The sequence below is a fragment of the Aquarana catesbeiana genome, linkage group LG03, assembly GCF_042186555.1.
Source record: "Aquarana catesbeiana isolate 2022-GZ linkage group LG03, ASM4218655v1, whole genome shotgun sequence".
Taxonomy (NCBI): domain Eukaryota; kingdom Metazoa; phylum Chordata; class Amphibia; order Anura; family Ranidae; genus Aquarana; species Aquarana catesbeiana.
The window spans coordinates 454,936,272-454,948,319 of record NC_133326.1 but is presented as its reverse complement, the minus strand read 5'-3'; positions in this window follow the sequence as shown (position 1 = coordinate 454,948,319).

The window sequence follows — 12,048 nt, the reverse complement described above, 5'->3', positions numbered from 1 at the left end:
GCCACGTGGGAGTTTTTGACATTCCAACTCACTGTCATATGTACATAATTCCCTTGCATTCTCCATAAAATAGGAATTTACAAGGGGAAACCCTCATAATGGCCACAGCAGGCATGCAGACTTAGGACTTCAAGCAAATATATCTTACCACAAGGGTCACAGAGAGGTATAAAAAAAGTGTCATTAGTTTACTTCTCCAGTATTTCGTTAGAAACTGAAATAACAGTTTTGAGTTGAAAGGCTCTTTAATTATCTCTAGATCGAAGACGTTTTCACTAAGAGTTAAAAATCCCTATATACTGTATGTGTGTGTGGCACTTACAAAGTTCTTGATGGATAATACTCCAGAATTGAATAAGATCAAGCAAGCGTATGGTAAATATTTTTCTGCTTTCATGACAAACTAATTATGGGAGTATATTGTGTTTTTTTCAAGGTTTGTTTTAAACAATAAGGCTTCATGTACACAACAGCTCCTAAACTTGAGTTTGGGAGCTTTTGCCATGTTTTGCCAAAGCTCCTAAACGTAACTCCATAAAAGCCTATGTGTTCATGTACACATAGGCTTTTAGCAGAGTTTAGAAGCTGCTGCGGTTAGGGGAGCTTCAACTTCCCTCAACTTCTCTCTTCTGAATGTGGAAGAATCCAGCTCAGGACAGGAATGTTTTGACCCCTTGCTGCAAAACGTGGCAAAATCATGATAAAATTGTGGCATGATTTTGCCGTGTTTAGCATTAGTTAAAGTAGTACTTTGCTATATTTATAGGGTAACTAGGCATTGACTCACTTTTGTATATTAACTTGCTCTGGCAATGCAAATACTACAATTTTAACAATGTTTTAATGAATTATTTTCTAAAACTAGAGGCAATAAACTTATTAGCATAACTAGACATATTTTTTCTGTAGCGAGGTTATTTCAGCTTCTCAGAACCCCTTTCAGAACGTTTTCCTTTCATGGAGAAGGGGAGGGGTTATTTTCTGTAGTGCCCATGGGTCACCTTAAATATGATGAGTAGTGCACAGCCTTTGGGTGGGGACTCAAATGAAGTTTAACCACTAGCTGCCCGCCTACTGTCATACGACTGCGGGACAAGGCAGCTCTCGTTCTGGGTGGACATCATATGACGTGACTGCCTTCCCCAGCCACTGACGCCGCGTCACTGGGGACCCGGTACGCGTGCCTGGCAGACATGATGTCCGCCAGGCACCCGCAATTGCCCAGCAACCGAGCAGGACCGTGGATCTGTGTGTGTAAACACACAGATCCACGTCCTGTCAGAGAGGAAAGAAGACTGATGTGTGTCCCTTGTACATAGGGACACTGATCGGTCACCTCCCCCAGTCAGTCCCCTCCCCCCCACAGTTAGAATCACCTCCCTAGGACACACATTAACCCCTTTCGATCGCCCCCTAGTGTTAACCCCTTCCCTGCCAGTCACATTTATACAGTAATCAATGCATTTTTATAGCACGGATCGCTGTATAAATGTGAATGGTCTCAAAAATGTGTCAAAAGTGTCCGATATGTCTGCCGCAATATCACAGTCACAATAAAAATTGCAGATCTCCGCCATTAGTAGTAAAAAAAATAAAAAAAATAATAAAAATGCTATAAATCTATCCCCTATTTGGAGACGCTATAACTTTTGAGCAAACCAATCAATATGTGCTTGTTGCAATTTTTTTTTACCAAAAATATGTAGAAGAATATGTATCAGCCTAAACTGAGGAAAAAAATTGTTTAAAAAAAAAAATTGGATGTTTATTATAGCAAAAAGTAAAAAATATTGTGTTTTTTCAAACTTGTCCCTCCTCTTTTGTTTATAGCGCAATAAATAAAAACCGCAGAGGTGATCAAATACCACCAAAAGAAAGCTCTATTTGTGGGGAAAAATGATAAAAATGTCATCAGAGTGCAGTGTAACATGACCGCGCAATTGTCATTCAAACAGCACTAAAGCTGAAAAATGGCTTGGGCAGGAAGGAGGTGAAAGTGCCCAGTATTGAGGTGGTTAAAAATGTATCAAATGGCTCTCATATTATCCAGTATACTGCATCTTTACTCTGATGGGACCTTAGTGATTAGTAATTTTAGTCCTCAACTGTGAAAACTAACAGGTGTGGTCCTATAAAAAATGTAAATTAACCAACTGGTTATTACCCCTATTGCATTAGTCACTCACAAATTTCCACAGGAAATCTAAAAATTCATAATTAGATTCAAAGGGCTCCATTCAGAAAAGCATTTCACATGGGGTATGTAGGTGTCCAGACACATTTTCCCTAAATACTGCATGCGATCCTAAAACTGTCGATTCACTATACCGTTCTGCGTTATTTACCCCAAAACGCTGAAAACGCTCGGTAAATACCGCATGAACTGGTATTAAAATCAATTCACAGAAGGAAATAAATAATTAAATGCATGCAAGTAGTGATCAAGGCATGCAGTATTTATGCAATGTGTACTGGTTGTTAAGGAGCGAGCGGCCGCTGGCGTCCTCTACAACCAGTATACAACATGAAAAAATATAAAAGATGATGCTCCCGCACTATCACTATATGTAAGTAAAGAAATAACAGCCGTAAACACTGATAAGCTAAATCCGTAGCCAATGAAAAGTAATGCCGCGTACACACGGGTGGACTTTCTGACCGGACTGATCCGACTGACTGAATCCAGCAGACAATCTGACCGTGTGTGGGCTGCATAGGACTTCCGATGGACCGCTTTGGTCGGAAATCTGACGGACTTTAGATTTGAAACCTGCTTCAAATCTTTACGTCGTTACTCCGCCTGACTCAGTTTTAAGGGGACGTGGTCACCGGGTGATGTTGACCACGCCCCCTTAAACCGTCATAGTCCCAGCATGCCCAGGGATTGTGACATCTTATGGGGGAGGGGTCACTGCCTATATAAGTCATAGCGGAGCACCCAAAGAGCATTACAGCCGGAGAGAGCGTCGTGTCAACATCGGAAGAAGAGGGAAGAAGACAAGAAGGCAGAAGTCTGGGCCACCGCTAGCAAAAGAGCGGCAGAAGATAGCGGAGGAGCCGGCAGAAGAACCGGACACCGAGAGAAGAGACCGGAGAGACCCCCGAAGTCAGAAGAAGACCCCCGAAGTCGGAAGAAGACCCCCGGAGCTGTCTAATAAATTACTTTAAAAACCTGTGTAGTGTGTTTTTTTATTGACACTTTTTCCCCCAGGTGAATGGGTAGGGGTACGATGTACCCCATACTCATTCACATAGGGTGGGGGGCTGGGATCTGGAGGCCCCCTTATTAAAGGGGGCTCCCTGATTCCGATAAGCCCCCCGCCCGCAGACCCCGACATCCAACGGCCAGGGTTGTCGGGAAGAGGCCCTTGTCCTCATCAACATGGGGACAAGGTGCTTTGGGGTGGGGGGGCCGCAGGCAGGGCGCCCCATGTTGAGGGCATGCGGCCTGGTACGGCTTGCTCATCCTCACCCCCTTTCCTGACCGGCCGGGCTGCGTGCTCGGATAGGGGTCTGGTATGGATGTTGGGGGGACCCCACGCCATTCTTTTGGCGTAAGGGGTTCCCCTTACAATCCATTCCAGACCTAAGGGCCGGGTATGCCCGGCGACGGGGCTTGCAAGGTGTCAATCTCGCAAATAAAAGCAGCGAGATTGACTTCCTTTTCTAGTCCCGTCATACCCGAGTCACGTTCAAAATGAACGGACTTGTCCGTGTGTGGGCAAGTCCATTCATTCAGAGAGTCCACCGTAACTCCGTCGGAAGGCCGGTGGACCTAGTCTGCCGGAAAGTCCGGTCGTGTGTAGGCAAGTCCGTCCGTTCAGAAAGTCCGCCGGAAGTCTGCCGGAAGTCAGTCGGGAAGACCGTTGGACCTAGTTTCCCAGAAAGTCCAGTCGTGTGCACGCTGCATAAGATTACAATGTGTGGTGCTGCACTATTAGAGGTAAATTAAATGTGTAAGGATGACAAAAACACACTTAAAGGTGTATGAACATGTAGAACAATGTCATGTAGAGTGCATAAGTACCTACAATATATAGATACGTGATAAAACAATCTCACAAATATTAAATGCACAGATAAGAAGGTATGGTGACCCTCCTAACATAAGATAGAAAATCCTAAATGACAGAAAAAACAATGAGTGCTGATAGTGAACATAAAACAATGTGACTCGATGAATAATCAATGTGATAAAAATCCTGGAATCAGTCCAATATGAATAATATCAAAAGTGCTAAATAATAAAACCTGCAAAAATAAACAAAGCAAGGTGTGACAAGTGTGTCTTCTTTCAGTGCAGTGACACCTCTGTGCTGATTGACCTCTCACCTTATTGCTGTAAGGTAACAGCATATGTGGATAATCTTCATGAAACTCCAATGGCTAATTAGCCCTCCTATGGTTAGTCCAGCTGATGGTCCTCTCAGACCGCAAATTCCGGCTCCCTCTATGGGTCCTCCTCTCCTTAGTCCCATGACTCCCTAAAGTAGATGTTGGCTCTTCTAGGATAATCTTGTGTTCTGGGGGTCCTTCCCAGACTTACCTGTATAGTATGTAGAAGAATGGGATTCCCAAATAGTTTAGTACCATTTGTTACGTTTATTAGATAAAACATCTTGTTTTTACTCACATTATTAAAAGCAGCATACAGCATATAATCCATGAGTGACGAGCGGGTATTCCCACGTCACTTCCGGTGTGCATTAAACATTTGTGAGATTGTTTCATCACGTATCTATATATTGTAGGTACTTATGCACTCTACATGACACTGATCTACATGTTTATTCACCTTTAAGTGTGTTTTTTTATCCTTCCACATTTAATTTACCTCTAATAGTGCAGGAGCAAACATTGTAATCTTACCAGTAAACAACATGGTTGTTAAGGAGCAGGTGGCCGCCACATCCTTAACCTCCCTGGAGGTATGATTATTTCGGATTTTAGGTGCTGAAAGCGGTACAATTATTTTGCATGGAAATTTGGCATTTTATATTGTAGGTCTGTAATTCTTAACATTAACACACTTAAATCTGTCCAAACAAGAGTCTAGTAGATATCCCGGGTATGATAAAGTTTGAAACACAAAAACATAAATTATAATATAATAAATAAAAAAAAAAAAATAAATAAAAATAATAATAATAAAATAAATTTCCCCACAATTCACTATCGCTCAATTCTGCAAGTGTTCTAATTTACTATCGCTGTTTTATAGCTGGTCTAAAGCCACTTTTGATGTAAAGGGACACTTTTTGGTTGCTATGGACAATCTCCAGTTTCCATGCAGAAAGAACGGTATATATAACATAAAACTGCATGCAGGGCATAGGACAAAGCACTGGGGACAAAAGGGATGTGAAATAATTTCATACAGTACTGTAATCTTTAAGATTACAGTACTGTATGTGTTATGGTTTTACAATTTTTTTGAATTTGCCGCCAGGCTCCGCCCCCATGCGTCGCGCCGCTCGCAGGGAACGGAGCCTGGCACGGAGAGGCTTCGGAGGAGGACGGAGCCCGCAGACACAGCGGGGGACATCGCAGGATCCTGGGGACAAGGTAAGTAAAGCCACACCAGGATCCTGCGATGTAATCCCGAGTGTGGCTCGGGGTTACCGCTAATGGTCCTGAATTTTAACCCCGAGCCACACTCGGGAAAACCGCCAGGGAGGCTACCAACTGATAAGTCATCAGCTGAAAAAACTGTGGTTGTGGGGGTCTTCAGGTGGAGGTCTTATTGAAATCTGGAAACCCCCTTTCACAAGGGGCCCCCAGATCCCACCCCCCATGTGATTGAGTAGGGGTACATAGTACCCCTAATATAAAATAAGATGAAAAATCTGCGCTTAGGTCTAAACGGCACTAGGTGTGCAGCCTACCCTGCTAGGTCCCCAAAAGGAGACTAGAGTGTGAATAAAAATAAAATTAAGAGTAATATGGCTCTACCTATATAAAATAAACAAACAACAGACCCATATCATTAATGTGGTGTAAAATACCACTAGGTGATAAGATAAAAATGTGCAACTAATGAATGTGATGAAAATAGTGATCAGCGACAAGCCTAAATCGCTAGAATCGCTATGCAGTAAAAAGGCAACAAGCCTAAATCGCCTATGTAGTGAAAAGATAAAAATGTGCAACTAATGAATGTGATAACAAATAGTAACCACTACTAAACAGTGATCAGCGACAAGCCTTTATCGCTAAAATTGCTATGCAGTAAAAAGGCGACAAGCCTAAATCGCCTATGTAGTGAAAAGATAAAAATGTGCAACTAATGAATGTGATAACAAATAGTAACCACTACTAAACAGTGATCAGCGACAAGCCTAAATCGCTAAAATTGCTATGCAGTAAAAAGGCGACAAGCCTAAATCGTCTATGTAGTGAAATGTGCTACTGTGGTAAAATATACCACTACTATTATCATAGAAAAAGCACGTGACAGAAGTGTAATACACTAACCATAAGTGATAATGGCAGTGATAAATACAAGTAACTATATCCAGAAAAAGTGATACTCAAAAACAAATACAAATATTCAAAATAAACCCAAAAAAACACAAAAACAAAAAGGAATCCAGTCCCAATATATGTGAAAAATAGATGTGAGATATAAATAGATAGACCAAGTCCAAGTTGTAACATCCAAACTCCTTCAAAGACCAACAAAACAAGAGTCTTTTATAATTCTTAGATGCATGGTGACTTCCTATTGTGACTATGAACACATCCAGGTGACTTTTGGTTCTCCCCCTCTTAGGTCCCCACTCACCAGCTCCAATCACCCCTACAGGGGTGTCTCGCATGTAGGACAGCCTTAGTGCCCAGATGGTGTTTCCAGCATTGACATCCAATATCCAACTTCCATGGATCGCCCAAGGATATCTCTCGTCTGGATCAACTATACATCTTTCTCTCACCACTTTCCAGTGCAGATAGGGGTATTCATGCAAAAAAAAATGAGATAAGGACTCCCATAGTGTAGTATCAAAAATTTGGAAAATGTTTTTATTTAAAATAACCAGCGGGAAAAAAAAAAAAAAAATATGTAAATAAAATCTAAAAAAGTTTAAAAAATATAAATAAAAACAAGCATTCCATATGCTAAAATATCCGCCAAGAAGATCTACATCTACGGGAGAGTGATAGCTCCAGAGCCGTGGTTCCCGTTAGCGGCGTGCATGCCAGCTGCATTCCACAGGCTTCCTAAGCCACTATCACACCCGGAAGTGACGTCAGTACTTGACTCTGCCTTACGTACATAGTACCCCTACTCGTTCACCAAAAAAAAGTGAAGTGATAAAAAAAAGACAGGAGACAGTTCTTGACAAGTCCTTTTTTGAAAAAACAAAAATAAAAAAAGTCCTCTTGTGTATTTATCATCATTCACAATGCCCGCCACCACCGCCAACCCCCCCAACCCCCCCAAATGCTCCACTCCCGTTGCTTCCTCCCACCATCTGACAGCTCCACCGCCTCCCGCCACTAAATAAACTAAGAGGTGGTGTCACCCAGTGACAGCTGATGACTCATTAATTGTTAAATCGGAGGTCCACCCAAAAAAAAAAAAATAAAAGCCAGCAGCTACACATACTGCAGCTGCTAGCTTTTAATAATAGGACACTTACCTGTCCTGGAGTCCAGCGATGTCGGCACCGCAGTTGATGTTTCCATCAGTTGTTGGGTGCTGCCACCGCCATTGTGGGTAAGGGAACCTGGCAGTGTAGACTTACGGCTTCACGCCAGGAACCCTACTGCACATGCGCGAGGCCCCGCTCCTCTCTCTTACTGGCCCGGTGACAGGGGGAGGAGGATGAGGGAGGAGGAGGGAGCCCCACTGTGACATCATGGGCTGCGGTGTGGACTCCCGGAAGTGGAAACAGGATACCTGTCCCCCCGAAAGGCGCCAATTGTGGCACCAGAGGGGGAGAGGAGACAAATGAGCGGAAGTTCCACTTTTGGATGGAACTCTGCTTTAAGCATGTGGCAGCCACCCCTCCTTAACAACCGTGACCGTTACTGATTGTTAAGGATGCCGGAAGCCGCCCGCTCCTTAACAACGCGGTATTCCCTACTGTAAAACAACACACTGACTGCCGACAGGCATTGACTTAATGCATGGTTTCATTACTAAAATACTGAATGACTTCATAAAATAACTTTTGCAGTATTTTAGTAGATTTTTTTGTGAATGTCAAAAATCTTTTTGAAAAACGCTGACTGGTATTTCACCACATTTCGTAAGGTACTTGATACCGATTTGTGAGTTGAGCCCAATGTTAGGAATACAAATCTTCCCACTGGTTTAATGAAAGATTACCTACCAAAGAGACTACACAGTAGTTTTGGCAGTCACTAATTTGTTATAAGACAGAGCTAAAGATTGTCAGCAGGTGTTTTCTTGCAGCTGTTCTGTCAAAACAATGCCCAAAGTGCTTATGGGTTGTGCAGCTTAGAGCAGCATTTAATAAGGCTTATTGCTTTGCTTTGAAAATGTGTAATATTGTATCACCTTTACTCCCTTTAAGTACCTGTGGACACTTTTAGACAAAACTCTCACTGGCCAGAATGTTGTTGCTTAAATATGCAAAGTAACGTGCAGATATTTTTTTCACAATTACCCAATACCTTAATTTGACTATAAAATCTGCACTGAACAGCTGTTCTAAACTCATATGTTACTACCCGTAGGTAAAGTGTAGAATCCTTTTAAAATGCATATCCAGGCATATACCAAATGTATACCAAATGTATCTTTATGTTTCCCTTATTTTTTACCAGGTCCCTGTAGTCAGAAAACTTTTATTACTATTAGTGACACTGGTAGGCTTAGCAAATTCTTACAAGGTAGCTACTCGGAGCTTAGTTCCTATTGACATAGGAATATACCATTCCAACCCCTAACTACATCTTCCTAGAGTCCTTTCCTTAACCACTTAAAGATCAGGCTTATAATGACACTTTTTATTTAAAAATCTGTTTTTTTTTGCTAGAAAATACTTCGAACCCCCAAACATATTTTATATATATATATATATATATATATATATATATATATATATATATATATATATATTTTTTTTTTTTTTACAGAAGTCCTAGAGAATAAAATGGTGGTCATTGCATTTTTTTTTTGTCACACGGTATTTACGCAGTGGTTTTTCAAATGAAATTTGTTTGAAAAAAATACACGCTGATTAATAAAAAAAAAACACAATATATAACATATACAGTGCCTTGCAAAAAGTGTTCACCCCCTTGGCATTTTTCGTGTTTTGTTGCCTCACAACCTGGAATTAACATGGATTGTTTGAGGATTTGCATCATTTAATTTACAGAACATGCCCACAACTTTGAAAATGGTTCTTTTTTTATTGTGAAGCAAAAAACAAATAGGACAAAAACTATTCACCCCCTGAAGTCAATACTTTGTAGAGCCACCTTTTGTGGCTATCACAGCTCCAAGTCACTTTGGATAAGTCTCTATGAACTTGCCACATCTTACCACTACGATTTTTGCCCATTCCTCCTTGCAAAACTGCTCCAGCTCCTTCAAGTTGGATGGTTTGCGCTTGTGAACAGCAATCTTTAAGTCTGACCACAGATTTTCTATTGGATTGAGGTTTGGGCTTTGACTAGGCCATTCCAACACATTTACATGTTTCCCCTTAAACCACTCAAGCGTTGCTTTAGCAGTGTGTTTGGGGTCATTGTCCTGCTGGAAGGTGAACCTCCGTCCTAGCCTCAAATCACACACAGAGTGGTACAGGTTTTGCTCAAGAATATCCCTGTATTTAGCACCATCCATCTTTCCCTCAACTCAGCATGATGAGGTGATGTTATGTGTTGAGTTTGCGTCAGACATAGCGTTTTCTTTGATGGCCAAAAAGTTCAATTTTAGTCTCATCAGACCATAGCACCTTCCTCCATACATTTTGGGAGTCTTCCACATGCCTTTTTGCAAACTCAAAACGTGCCATTTTGTTTTTTGCTGAAAGTAATGGCTTTCTTCTGGCCACTGTACCTTAAAGCCCAACTCTATGGAGCGTACTGCTTATTGGCGTCCTATGTACAGATACTCCAGTTTCTGCTGTAGAACTCTTCCAGCTCTTGCAGCTCCTCCAGGGTTAACTTAGGTCTCTGTGCTGCCTCTCTGATTAATGCCCTCCTTGCCCAGTCCGTGAGTTTTGGTGTGCAGCCATCTCTTGGCAGGTTTGCTGTTGTGCCTTTTTCTTTCCATTTTGTTATGATAGATTTGATGGTGCTCCTAGGGATCATCAAAGATTTGGATATTTTTTTATAACCTAACCCTGACTTGTACTTCTCAGCAACATTGTCCCTTACTTGTTTGGAGAGTTGTTTGGTCTTCATGGCAGTGTTTGGTTAGTGGTGCCTCTTGCTTAGGTGTTGCAGGCCTGGGGCCTTTCAAAAAGGTGTGTATATGTAATGACAGATCATGTGACACTTAGATTGCACACAGGTGGACATCATTTCACTAATTATGTGACTTCTGAAGGTGTTTGGTTGCACCAGAGCTTTTTATGGGCTTCATAACAAAGGGGGTGAATACATGCCAATTATCAGTTTTTTATTTCTGAAAAATAGTTTTATGTATATATTTTTCTAATTTTACTTCACCAACAGACTATTGTGTTCTGATCCATCACATATAATTCAGATTGAACTAAAGTCTGTAATGTAACAAAATAGGTAAAACGCCAATGGGGTGAATACTTTTGCAAGGCACTGTATAACCCATTTTTTGTAAAACATGAAAGAAGATGTTATCTTGAGTAAATAGATACCTAACATGTCATGCTTTAAAACTGTGCATGCTCGTGGAATGGGGTCAAACTACGGTACTTAAAAAATCTCCATAGGTGACATCTTAAAATATTTTACAGGTTACCAGTTTAGAGTTACAGAGGAGGTCTAGTGCTAGAATTATTGCTCTCATTCTGATGTTTGCAGTGACACCTTGAGTGGGCATGGACATATGTATTTGCTTCTGCATGCGAGCACGGGGAGGGGGCAATTTAATTTTTAATATTTATTTTATCTTTTTTTTTTGTTTTTACACTGTCCCTTTAAAAAAAAATATCACTTTTATTGTTGTCACAATAAATGTAAAACTGGGCTTGATTACATTGGCTGTGACCTGGAAGTGACATCATGACCTCGCTCCAGGACTCTTAGGCCATAGAGATGAGCAGAGGCCATCTTTCCTCTGCTTATCTCTATGGTCAGCCACCACAACCACCATATTGGTTCTTGGGCTTCCTGATTAGCCAGGTAAACCCAAGAACCACCAGAAATCGGGAGGGGGGTGACCCCTCCTGCCGCTTCTAAATGTAATCCAGAATCCAATCAGCCACTCAGTTCACTTACAAGAGAAAGAGCAGTGGCTGCAAAAGAATGTAATACCTGAGTTATGGCATCTAGCTGCAACCATAACCCCAGGCTAAGTAAATTCCCAGTTAGGCAGTCTGAAAGTGTTTGCGCAGGCTCTTGGTAGTCCAGGCAGCAGCATTCTTTTTCTGGTTAAGAAATCAATGTATGCACATTGAGTGAGGTATAAAGGAGTAGGGAATAGGAAGATTTATGTAGTCCAGATAGCACAGATGACGACGGTGGCTGGGATTTTAGCCCGGCAAAGGCACTGCTTTGTCAAGTTAGGAGCACTTTGGCTTTCTGCAGATCAACTCATATTATTCTGTACTTTCAGCACTTTTAAAGGGAACCTGGGGACATGTGCATACAGTATAACGATGCACTGCATATGTTTTTTTACCTGACACACACTTCAAATGAACAATGCCAATATTTAATTGCCCTATTTCTTTTTCCCTTTCCTTTTCAGGTTATGTAATTTAATTAATTGCCATTTTCTGTTGAGGAGTCAACAAGTTTTCCAGCCTTACAGCTAGAAGGACTCCTAAAATTATATATGGGAAGTGGCCTAAGACCATATAGCTCTAGCTTTCTAATGGCTTAAATCTCCTTGCATTATGAGTTTGCCCTGAAGCTTAGCAGAAG